A 12,555-nucleotide genomic window follows, 5' to 3' on the forward strand; every position below is an offset into this window, starting at 1 on the left:
GCCAAGGGAGCTGGCGTACAGCTTGTGGGTCATGTGGCCAGCATGACTAAGCCACTTCTGGCGAACCAGAGCAGTGCATGGAAACACCATTTACCTTCCCGCCGGAGCGGTACCTATCTATCTAATTGCACTTTGACGTGCTTTCAAACTGGTAGGTTGGCAGGAGCAGGGAGCGAGCAACGGGAGCTCACCCTGTTGCAGGGATTCAAACCTCCAACCTTCCGACTGGAAAGCCCTAGGCTCTGTGGTTTAACCCACAGCGCCACCCGTGTCCCATAGGTGCTAATTAGGAAGCACAAATTAGGAGCAACAATGTTAGAATGGAAACGTGCTACCTGGATATGTGAAATTATTGCTATAGGAGCAAAAGCTAATGAGTTTGTTTGAATTTATCTCATGTGTAAATTGCACTTTACAGATATAACAATACAGAAAGAGTGTTTGTATCACCTTGTATCTCTTCAGTTGCAAAGCCTGTTGTCAGATCACATCTTCAGCTCCAAGTCATTGTGCATGTGCTGGTCTAAGTCCTGCAAAATAGGCCCAAATACTGGCTTAGCATGCTACTGTGACAACATCAATACATTATTTACAATGACATTTCACTTATTTTGCTTCACCGTCTCCATTTTCCAGCTGGAATAAAATAACTGCATCATTATACTATGTGTGTCATACTAATCGATTTCCTCTTCCTATCTCAAGCACAGGATTGTCAGTAATTAATTGGAAACACAATAAGCAGACTTACAGCATCCTAAATCTGTGGATCAAAGTACACTAAATGCAAAAAGTTAACAGATGTGGGAGAAGTGGTTTAGGATAAAGTTTAGCATCACCATCTATGCATGTAATTTTCTTGTGCTTTGTTAGTATAGTGATTTCATTATTAACATTCCAATACGTACAACCCATCATAGCCAGGCAGTTATCTTTATTTGATCTTTAAGTGTCCTTGGGCTGAATGCAAGTGACTGCACACAGTGTTCTTATTTTTCATATCTGCTATCATGCAAGAGTTTTGGCTCTTTATGGCTACCAAATGGTCACTTCAGAAAGTTGAAATGCTGAGCTGGAATTTAAAAAATATATAAAAAATCCCTGTTCATTCCAGGAATAACTATCACACCTTCTACCTGGCCTGCTGCCACATGATGTTCATTTCTTTCCAAACATTTGGCTCCCATATGATCTAAAGTCTAGTTCTGTAACCACATTCTTAAGCAACAACACGATATTGCCATGTTCCACCCACCAATGTGCATGGTTCCTAATATTGCATCCATATGAGAACATTACAGATGGTTAAAGTCCATTTTTGTAACTGCCACTGTGTGATGGTGCAGTACAACATATTTATCTAGATCCTTTTGCAAATATTAAACCCCACTTTCACTTGGTGAACTTCAACCATTTTTACCTTTGACCTAGTTGAATCATCCTTCTTTGCTTTGCATTCTTTTCCCTGCGTTACATGATATTATTACATAAAAGCTTTATTTATGTGGCTAGCAAATAGATTGCCAAATAATTTTGGCTAATATTTAGATTTAGTGTCACTTAGAAAGGACTGCATTTTGACATTGTGTTATGTGGATGGAACATATCTGAGGCTGGCATTTAGCAGATGCAGGCTGGGCCAATAGGGAGTTGTTTTAATGGACTATTTTAAATCTTTTTAAAATGATTACTTGTTTAAAATATGAACCTAAAATATGAACAGTAATGCAGAATCTACCTTGTTGTTTAGTCATTTAGTCGTGTCCGACTCTTTGTGACCCCATGGACCAGAGCACGCCAGGCACTCCTGTCTTCCACTGCCTCCCACAGTTTGGTCAGAAGAATCTACTTACAATCACATTTATTTTTTAGAGAAGAGCAGAGCAATCCACTCCCTGCTCCCCCACTTTATGCCAGACTTGGGAGTAGGGGCTGGCTTCAGCAGAGGTATCACTGCACTCAGCCCTCCTGGCCGAGCCGGACAGCCAACCTGAGTGATACAAACATCATCCCATCAAGGCTGATTTTCCTCCTGCCAAATACCGGTACCTTCCCTCTTTGGAGTATCTCCTGCAGAGCATTGAGGAAAGCCTCCATGTCTAAAACGTTGGCATCTTCTGTCTCGTGAGTCAACGAGTACACCTCCACCCAAACGGCTGCATTAGCAGCAATAAAGTGCCCTCCCCGGGACACAAACCTGGACAGTGTGTATGGAAGTCCTGGGCTGCCCAGACAACAAGACCCGCCCCCTGGCCTTGTTGGTGTGGTCCAAAGGAAAGCAGAGCAATACATTTGTTTTGTGTCCTGGTTTTGTTCTCATTTTTCTCCTTTTAAGCTTTACTTACGCTTTTTGAACTGTATGTAAAAACGCAAATAAAAATTACTTAAGAATTTTTTCCCCCAGGCTTTACATCTGAACCAGGCCCAAAACACATCTTTAATTATGTCAAACAGCACAGCTAGTAGCGTCCTATGGCAGATGGTCTTTATTTTAGGACAACTTGTGGCCCCAGCAAGCGAAGTGCCATGCAAGGACACTGGGAAAGCAAGGGGGCAACAGGAACAAAAACCATGTATGATGTCTGACATGTTGTTTTGTGGGAAGCTCTCTTGGCAAACATTGCTACATTAATCAGGAATAAACTACCACTTTTGCTTTGCTGATTCACAACCTTGTGTGGGTGTGTTAAGATATATACAAGAAGGTTTGAATCAACTTATTTTTCTGGAGTTGCATAAGATCTTGCATGTTTAACAGATCTGGGTCCAGAGATTTTCTTGAGATCCTTTTTACTATTAGTTTTATAATTGCACAAATTATGGCTTTCCTACTTTCTGTATTTTTCAGCCCATGCTTTATTTTTGTAAGTTTCTTCCAACTTTTCTGTGCAGAACATAGCTCCACCTTCCTTAGACAAACACCAGCTGTAAAGCACTGCTGCATACTTTGACCTGCGCTTGAAGATAATACCAAAACATCCGTATTTGGAATTTTACAATTGAAAGACCCTGCAATGAACTTCCAATAAACTAAAAAAAATAAACAGAAGGATTACATTCTGAATTGGGGCAAAATAGCAGATCAGGTTGCTTTTAAAGTTCTGGATGCATAAGCATGTGACCTGTCATAGCTACCACTTGTTGTCACACGGTTTCAAGCGGTCTATTTCCAAACCTTGGTGGGTGAGTAGTGAGCTATGGCATCTTCTAGTTCCTTTGGTCTTTATTTGATGAAATATCAAAAGCACTGAACATTTTCTTTTCTTGTCTACGGTTTAAAATAGCTTATAGTGATGACACTCACTTATATGAATTATCACTTCACTTTACTGAAAGTGAAGTTAGTTTCTCGGATAAATATTCTCTGGAGAGAGCAGATTCATACTCAGTGTGGGTCACTTCTATGTAGTTGGTCCCACGTTGCATTGCTAACAACTGAATCAGGAAGCCATTGGTAGCTTCCACCTGCCCTTGTGAGATTGTCCTCCTAAGACTGACCTCTGGGGCAACCTAGTTGTCAGGAGCCAAGGCTGCCATTTTGATAACACAGCACACAAGTCGTAATTAGCTTGAAGGTTTATTGCAATACAAACAATTAGCCTTGGATGTCTAACTTAGCATTTGCTTTACGAATCAGTTGACCCTTCTGGGGAATATTTCCAGGTTCTGCAGAATATCCTGAACCTATGACCCTTATACTTCCGGGTTTGTTTTCTGTCTAAGACCTTTCCCATACGTCTGTTCTTTGGGCTCCAGGGGTAAATTAACTCCTCTTCCAGTGACAAAAAGCTACCCCTCCTGTTTTCCGAAGCTGCCTGTGCTTCTTGAGCGAGCTGACTTCTCTCCTCCCACTCTCTGCTGACACCTTAACTACATTCCATTCTGTGTCGGGGGAGGGGAACTGCTCCCAGCTGTCTGACTGCTTCCAAACTCCTGCTGTGTTTCTCTGCTTGGGGCAGATGTGTTCATGACACTATTCCTCGCAGTCATTTGACTGTAAGCTACAAGGGTAAAGAGTCTTGCAATGGTACCTCGGGTTAAGAACTTTGCTTCAAGATGAGAACAGAAATTGCGTGGCTGGAGGCCCCCATTGGCTAAAGTGGTACCTCAGGTTAAGAACAGTTTCAGGTTAAGAATAGACTTCCAGAACAAATTAAGTTCTGACACTCTGAAGAACACAGTGTTACCCCTTTCAACTGGTTTCAGGTGGCATACTTGAAAACCTGGCAGATGATTCAAGAGACAGGGAAGGACAAATTTCCCCATATTTGAACGATCTCGATAAGTAAGCTGCATTTTCATTGTGGCAGGTACTTGAGGAACCACCTTAGCCAGCCATGTCACCAGAAGGTCTTGGTACCAGATGGATAACATCAAGACACATTAACTTGAGTCCCTTTTATTTGGCAGTATCAGAAATGTATGAGAAAATCATTTTTTTTCACTTCCTCCAGAAACTTTTACAATAAACCTTTCAGCTGCTGCATAGAAACATTAAATTTTTGTCCTGATTCTTTATGGTCAAGAAATTGCCCTGGGGAAAACTTTATGTCCACTTTGTCATAAATAAGGATAACCACATCCGGCAGTAGTGGACTCTTATGTTTTTTTAAACCAAGTATGCACTTAGAACAAATGACCTAATCATCTTCCCTGGCCTAGACAAGTTATGGAGCTCCACAACTGAGCTGCATCATCTATATTGCCCACCCACCCCATGCTGTTTCCCAGTTCTGGTATTACAGTGGTACCTTGCAAGACGAATGCCTCGCAAGACGAATGCCTCGCAAGACGAAAAACGCGCAAGACGAAAGGGTTTTTCGTTTTTTTAGTTGCTTCGCAAGACGATTTTCCCTATGGGCTTGCTTTGCAAGACGAAAACGTCTTGTGAGTTTGCTTCCTTTTTCTTAAAGCCGTTAATACCCAGGGAATTCGCGCTCCGCAAGACGAAAAAATCGCAAGACGAAACAACTTGCAGAACGAATTAATTTCGTCTTGCAAGGCACCACTGTATTGATGTGAGACTCAACCAAAGAGGAGCAGTGCCTGAACTGCATTAAGTACAACTGCAGCTGTACTTATGAAAAGTCCTTTATAATTTCCTCAGTCAGATCTTGGTGTCATATCCAATTCAAACATTCAAGTGTGGGAGATGTCCCATATAGGGCTACATCGCCTTAGGATGCATGTATATGGGATGCATATTGGAAAGTGTTCCCCATGTTAACATCTTCCTGAGCATGGAGAACTTTCATCACGAAAGCTTCTAGCCTCCCTTTTCATTGAGGGGTAAGCTTTCTAAAGCTTTCTGGGAGTTTTATTTTACTACAGCCTAGGAGTGGGGAACTTATGGAGGTCTAGATATTGATAAACCAGAACTTCCATAAACCCTAACCATTAGCCATGGGTGGCTGTAGTTAATGGCAGCCAGAGTACAGAATTTAGAGGACCAGAGGTTGTCCAGCCCTGCTGCATACAGCTTTGCCACTGTCATTGTTATGTCCTACGTTTGGTGTCCTGGGGATGAATCCTTGCATACGTGTTCAACATTTGAGTACTGTCAAGTTATCGATGAAAAAACCACCACATATAAAACAACAAAGAAATCACCTGCCATCACTTCAGATGCACTGCCATTCATATATTTAGCTAAGCACCACTGAGATAATGTGATAATCAAGCAACATTAAACACGTGTATAAATCAGTCCTAAATGGTATCCTTCATTTTATCCAGTCATGCAGCCAGGTGGACATTTAAGTGCTTAAACTCATTCATGGCAGCAAAGCTTGATATTTCAGAATACAGTATATCAGCAGTGAGCCCAAGAATCTTCAGTTCATACGTTCTTGGATACTGTTTTGTCTGTGTGATTCATGGGTTAAATATGACTTTCTGCCTGCCTGCTTCAAAGTTGTTTTCATCAAGGGGGAGCTGGGAGAGCATTTTGATCTCAATCATTTACAATAGATGATGCCTGTCAACCTGTCAGACTCCCTTATTATCTTTCTATTATATTTTACCGATACCATCCTCTGTTACTACCAGGACCTGGCTTCAAGTAAGTTATGAGTAGTCCAGTTATACTGTTGTCTTCACTTCTTCCCCAATTCCAGGAAAACAAAAAGAGTTCTTTTTCTAAATAAACTAGAGTGGCAATTCCTCAAGGTTCGGAAATCTTTGTGACTGAATATCCAGCTGCCTCTAAAATTTATCACCTAAATCATCTGTAGCCAGACAGAAGATAGAAAACAAATGGTCTCGGGGAGGGAAACTGAGCTGCATACACTGTTTGGCAAAAACCAGGATTAGGGCTGGGCGATATCTGGTTGTCAACATTGTGATGTATCAATAGCTAAATACCACGATATGCTGATACATCATGATGTCTTAGCTGCTTCTTCACCCAGCCCTATTGAGCAAGCCCCAATGCTTCTCCAGCTCACGCAAGCCAGAGGGGCATTGGGGCTTTGTTAAACCACTCAGGGCGAGCCTCCATATCGCTCCACCTCAAGCAAGCTGTGTGGGGACTTGCAGAGTGAGCCTGAAAAGGTGCTTGCCCAGAACCTTCTTAGGCTCCATCTGCACCTTTGCCATCTGCAGGTAATTTAAGCTGCCACAATATACTGTATTGTCAGCTGAAAAACCTGTATTGGAATCTGGACCCGTTTCAGACAATTTACCAATGCATCACCTAGCTCTAGCCAGGATATGGAATATCTTATAAGGCAAGGAATCTGCCCTTTTTCATTTAACCTTCTCATACAGTTTCCAACCTATACAGTTCCCTTGATGTGTAAGTATGTTTTTTCATACCCATGAACACACTGGACCTAGAAGTTCTCTTATACCACTCTGAAACCTGATTTAACAATGCCACTTCAGTTTCCTGAATAATTATAAGAACTGTTGTCCCTCTTAATACCCAGAAGTTTTAGGAACAAATTGCTAATGGAGAGTTCTTAGTCACTGTCCCACCTGTGTCCTAAATAAACTGAACAAGCCTGACCAGTGGCAGGAAACTGAACACTGGCAGGTTTGGAAATCTCTCCAGCTTCTTGATCTTTTATTCTCTTCAGAGCAGCTGATCCCTTCCTCCAGGGCCTGAATCCATTTTTTTAAAAAAAAAAACATTGTCCAAGTAAGTTGATTCTAATCTACTCCAGACTTGTGGCACATGATAAAGTGCCGGCCGTCTCTCATTTTGTGGTAGGGATGTGTACAGCAGCCTGAAAAGTTGCCATTGAGGAAGATGAAGCGGATCCAGGAACAAAGTTAAGCTAGTTCTGCAACAGTGTGTAAAAGGCATGTCCTTGACCACTCCACCTGGTATATTAACAAAGTCAACATGCCCCAAAGGTCAAGGTACTATCTCTAAATGCAACGTGCAGTTGCTACAACGTTTGTGAGTTAGCCCTCAGCAGGACTACTTTGTGATTTTAGGACAAGCCTATTTATTTGCAGAGTGTGTTTGGTGCACCCAGTATTGTTGTCATTCAGTAAACCTCAGTTTGAAATGTTCACACTAATAAATATTCCAGGTTTTAATTGCTGCAGAGCTACATGTGTACCAGAATACAGATCATGATTTATTTATTTTATATATGTGCATACCCCCTCATTCTATGCAAAAATTCTTTCAGGGTGGCTTACATAAATCTACCAAAAAAGAAAAGTGTGAAAAAATACAACCGATTTCAAAAATACAACATTAGCAAATAAACAGCAGGATAAAAGCATCAGTTCCCTTAAAGGGAAAGGGTTGTGGTTCAGTGGCAGAGCATGTGGCTTGTATGTAAAAGATCACTGCTTCAATCCCTGGCCTCTCCAGACAGAGAAGGGAGAAACCTCTGCCTGAAACCCTGAAAGGCTGCTGCTGCCTGTCAGTGTAGACAGTGTGGAGCTTTGTGGACCTAAGGTCTGACTCACTATAAGGCAGCTTCCTATGTTCTTAACTGAAACAGTTCCATTATGTGTTAGAAATTAAAAGTGCCAGAAAGATAACTGAGGCGACTCTTCCATAAACAGAATGCCAAAACCAAGAAAGCTGCTCTCAGCTGACAGGGGCACTTAGACGAAGGCCTTCAAATATTACTCTGAGTAGGTTCATGTTCAAATCACCAAGTCTTCAGGTACCAATAGATGTATAGAGCTTTAAAGTTAAGCACCAATAGTTTCCTCAAATATATAATTTATTTATTATGTTGTAAGCTGCCTAGAATGCTGTAGGTTAAACCACAGAGCCTAGGACTTGCCAATCAGAAGGTTGGTGGTTCGAATTCCCACGAAGGGGTGAGCTCCCATTGTTCGGTCCCAGCTCCTGCCAACCTAGCAGTTCAAAAGCACGTCAAAGTGCAAGTAGATAAATAGGTACCACTCCAGCAGGAAGGTAAACGGCGTTTCCGTGTGCTGCTCTGGTTTGCCAGAAGCGGCTTAGTCATGCTGGCCACATGACCCGGGAGCTGTCTGCGGACGAACGCCAGTTCCCTCGGCCAATAGAGCGAGATGAGCACCGCAACCCCAGAGTCGGTCACGACTGGACCTAATGGTCAGGGGCCCCTTTACCTTTAAGCTGCCTAGAAATGATGCTGTCTGTCAGAGCCACCCGTGGTCCCAGCTCACAAGAGACCAAAGTCCAGTCCAAGTTATATACAAAAGGTTTTATTGAAGAACATTGTTGGCATTACATCCAAGCTCCGTGGCTCCGGATCTGTTACTCTTAGATCGTAGAAGTCCCCTCTGAGTCAGTCCCGCCCCTGCACCAGCTTAAGAGGCTTGTACTGCTCCACCTTTTCCTCTCCTTCCTTTTCCGCAGGGTCTTCCTGCCCCCCTGTGCTCCCTCCCTTCGGGACTCCCCCGAGGCTGAGTCTTCTGACGCCTGCTCCCCCCTCCTTCGTGCTTTGGGACCAGGCTCCTCCTCAGGGCTCTCCTCATTTCCGCGCGCCTCCACATTTGAACTTGGCGCGCGTACGTTGCCTCTGACCTTCCTTTCGACCGTTACGCTACTCTCGGTACTACACTCCTCCCCTTCCGGCAGGACGTTCTGCTCCGAACTCCTTCCCCTCTCTGCTCCCTGTTCTGCTCTTTCTGACACACTGGCAACTCCACCCCCTTCACTCCGTTCCGACGGAGAGGCCGGTCCCGATCTCCAACCCCCACTGGGGATTCCCTCTTCGTTCCCCTGCTTCTGACTGCTTCCCTCTCTACTGCCCCTTGGCCTGACCAGGGGGGCTCCTTTTTGGGAATCCTCGGATTCACTTGACGGACTCACTGACAACCTCGGGTCATCGTCGTCCTCTTCCTCGTCGCCCTGGGACCCCTCCCCCTCGCTCTCTGTCCCTGAAACCCTGACATCCATCCCCCCCTCGAAGCCCCCCCTTCCCCCCTCCCGCCCATCAGGTGCAGGTTGTAGGAGCTGCAGCTCTTCGGAGGTGGATGCAGGATACAGGTTGTGTACCTCCATTTCCTCTGCTTGCAGTTCGGTGTATGAGTGTTCGAATTCGGGTTCTTGACCCAAAGTGTTCTCTTCTCCCTCTTCCATTGGTACCTCGTCTGGTGCTGCCGGCCAAGGTCCCGTCAGCCATTTCCTGCGCCAGTCCTCCTCTGGTTGCTCGTCCCACCAATAAGAGGGTTCTGTGTCCACCCCTGAGCACGATCCCCTGGGCGGGCTAGATTCTGGCGTTCTCTCCTCGGCTGAAGAAAAACCCCGGAAAGTACTGTCTGAGAGTGTGGGCGTAAAGAGCCAGTCATCAAAGTACTCGGCTGGCATGGGTCTATGCGGGAAAAGGGCATGGAACTCGTCTTTTAGAAGAGGTTCGTCTAAAGCGTAGCCCGGCACCCAACCGTTGGCACTGGCTGGAGTGCCCTCTGTGGCTAGAAAGTATTCTACCCCCTCTTTCCCCCATCTCGAGTCCAGGATTTCTGTGACCTCGTTGAGTGGTTCGGCCCTAGGCGCCCTCTCCCTCTCCTGTGACTTAGTGTGTAGTTGTGGGACTGTTTCAGACTCCTGAAACCTGTGCGGTGCCTTGTAGGGGGTGAGCACCGACCTGTGAAATACTGGATGCACTCTGGAACCTTCGGGGAGGGCTAGTCGAAAGGCTACAGGGTTGATCTTAGCCTCCACCTGGTACGGCCCTAACTGCCTGTGCCCTAGCTTCTTCTTGGCCAACGACTTGGTTGGCATCGCTTGGGCCGCTAACCACACCCAGTCCCCCACCTGGATCTCCTCCCCCGCTCTCCTGCTTTTGTCTGCCTGCACCTTATATGCTTGCTTGGCCAGCTCCAAATGTCTCCGCAACTCTTCGTGCACCTCCTGCAGCTCCGCTGCAAACTGGTCGGCTTCTTGCGGCACCCCCTCTCTCGGTGCCCCGAACCCCGGGAAGGTTCTGGGATGACGACCGTTGTTCGCGAAGAACGGCGTCACCCCCGTGGACGCGTGCTTCGTGTTGTTATAGGCAAACTCTGCCATCGGCAGGTAGTCCACCCAAGCTGCGGGTCGCTGATTGGCGTAACATCTCAGGTACTGCTGCATGATCGCGTTGACCCTCTCAGCTTGGCCGTTGGTCTGTGGGTGTCTCGCCGACATAAGGTTGATCTTGACGTTCAGGATACCTAAAAGCTTCTGCCAAAAATTGGAAACAAACTGGCGCCCCCTGTCGGACAGGATGGACTGCGGCAGCCCATGCACCTTGAACACGTGATCGATGAAGAGTTTGGCAGTCTGTTCCGCCGTCGCCACCTTTGCGCACGGAATGAAGTGCGCCATCTTGGTGAACAGGTCCACAACCACCAGTACCGCCGTCTTCCCTCTGGAGCTGGGCAGGTCAGTAACGAAGTCCAGGGCTACCCTCTCCCACGGTTGCTGTGGCGTTTCCAGCGGTTCCAACAGCCCCGCTGGCTTCTGGTGTACTGGCTTGAACCTCTGACAAGTGTCACACCTGGCGACGTAATCCGCTACCTCTCCGCGCATCCGGGGCCACCAAAAGTCCCTTGCCACCAGTTCTATTGTCTTCTCCTTACCGAAGTGGCCAGCACTGGGGGCGTCGTGCAACTGCTGCAGAACCTTTGCGCAAAGCTCGTCGCTTGGCACGTAGAGGGCACCTTTGCGAGTTAGCAGTCCGTCGCGCAGTTGGAACTCTTCTCCACTCTGCACACCTCTGCGCAACTCCTCCATTTTGGACTGTGCGAACTGATCCACTTGCAACGCGCGTCGCACCGCGTCCAGATCTACTGTGATGGCAGCGCACGACCACGCCTGCGGTGCGAAAATGTGCTTGGCTGCTACTGGCGCCGCTTCATCGAGATATTGCGGTTTCCTGGATAGCGCATCGGCTATAACGTTGGAATCTCCTGGGATGTACTCTATCCGAAAGTCGAAATCCGCGAAGAATTCCGCCCAGCGCATGTGTCTCTGGCTTTGGAGCTTCGCCGTGCGCCAATACTCTAGGTTCTTGTGATCCGTGCGGACCTGTACTGTGTGCTTGGCTCCTATGAGGAAGTGTCGCCACGCTTTGAAAGCTGCGTGAATGGCTAACAGCTCCCTGTCCCATATGGTGTAGTTTTGCTCCGCCTTGCTGAGCTTTCGGGAGTAAAAGGCACCGGGTCTCCAGTTTCCATGTGGATCTTCTTGCAGGAGTACGGCTCCAACCGCTCTGTCTGACGCGTCGGTCTCCACTCGCATGGGCCTGCCTGGATTCACGTGCAGCAGCTGCTCCTCGGAGGCGAAAAGGCTTTTAAGCTTCCGAAAAGAGCGCTCCGCCTGTTCCGTCCACACGAACCTCTTCTTCTTGGAACTCAGAGTGTCCGTGATCGCTGCCGTCTCCTTTGCAAAACCTCTGATGAATTTGCAGTAGAAGTTGGCGAAGCCGATGAATCTCTGGACTTCCTTCCGATTGCGTGGGCTCTTCCAGTCCAACACCGCACGGACCTTGACGCTGTCCATGGCGAGCCCCTTGTCGGACAGCTTGTAGCCTAAGAAATCCACCTCCGTCACATCAAACTGGCACTTCTCTAACTTGGCGTAGAGCCTGTTCTCCCGTAGTCTCTGCAGGACTTCTTTTACGTCCTTCTCATGGGCCTCTTCCGTTTCCGAAAAGATCAGGATGTCATCGAGGAAACACACACATTTCTTGTAGAGAAGTCCCGCTAGCACGTGATGCATAAAGGCTTGGAAGACGTGAGATCCATTTTGGAGACCAAACGGCATAACTCTGTATTCATACGTGCCCAGAGGCGTGAACATGGCCGTCTTCCACTCATCGCCCTCCCGGATGCGTATGAGGTTATACGCTCCACGCAGATCCAATTTGGTGAAGATCTTCCCCTTCCTCACGGTTGCTAGGAGATCATCTATCTTGGGCATGGGGAAGGCCTTGGGCTTGGTCATACTGTTTATGAACCTATAGTCCACAATGAGTCTTTTTTGGGGCGTGTCCTTCTTCTTTACAAAGAACACAGGACTGCCCCCCACTGCTTTCGATTCCCGGATGAATCCACGCTTCAAATTGTGCTCTATGAACCCCCTGAGCTCTTGCATCTCGTCCTCAGACATGGAAT

The 12,555-nt window shown here is 46.6% G+C and overlaps 1 long non-coding RNA gene across 1 annotated transcript in view; it reads right to left on the reverse strand.

The window, feature by feature from the left end:
* The window catches only part of LOC310838642, a 61,852-nt gene that overhangs the window by 4,902 nt on the left and 44,395 nt on the right, over positions 1–12,555 (reverse strand). Inside the window, exon 7 of the long non-coding RNA XR_014561096.1 lies at positions 451–530. This is a non-coding gene — a long non-coding RNA (uncharacterized lncRNA). The remainder of the gene's footprint in view (positions 1–450; positions 531–12,555) is intronic.

This window comes from Podarcis gaigeae, assembly GCF_964106915.1.
Source record: "Podarcis gaigeae genome assembly, chromosome: 1".
NCBI classification, from domain to species: Eukaryota; Metazoa; Chordata; class Lepidosauria; order Squamata; family Lacertidae; genus Podarcis; species Podarcis gaigeae.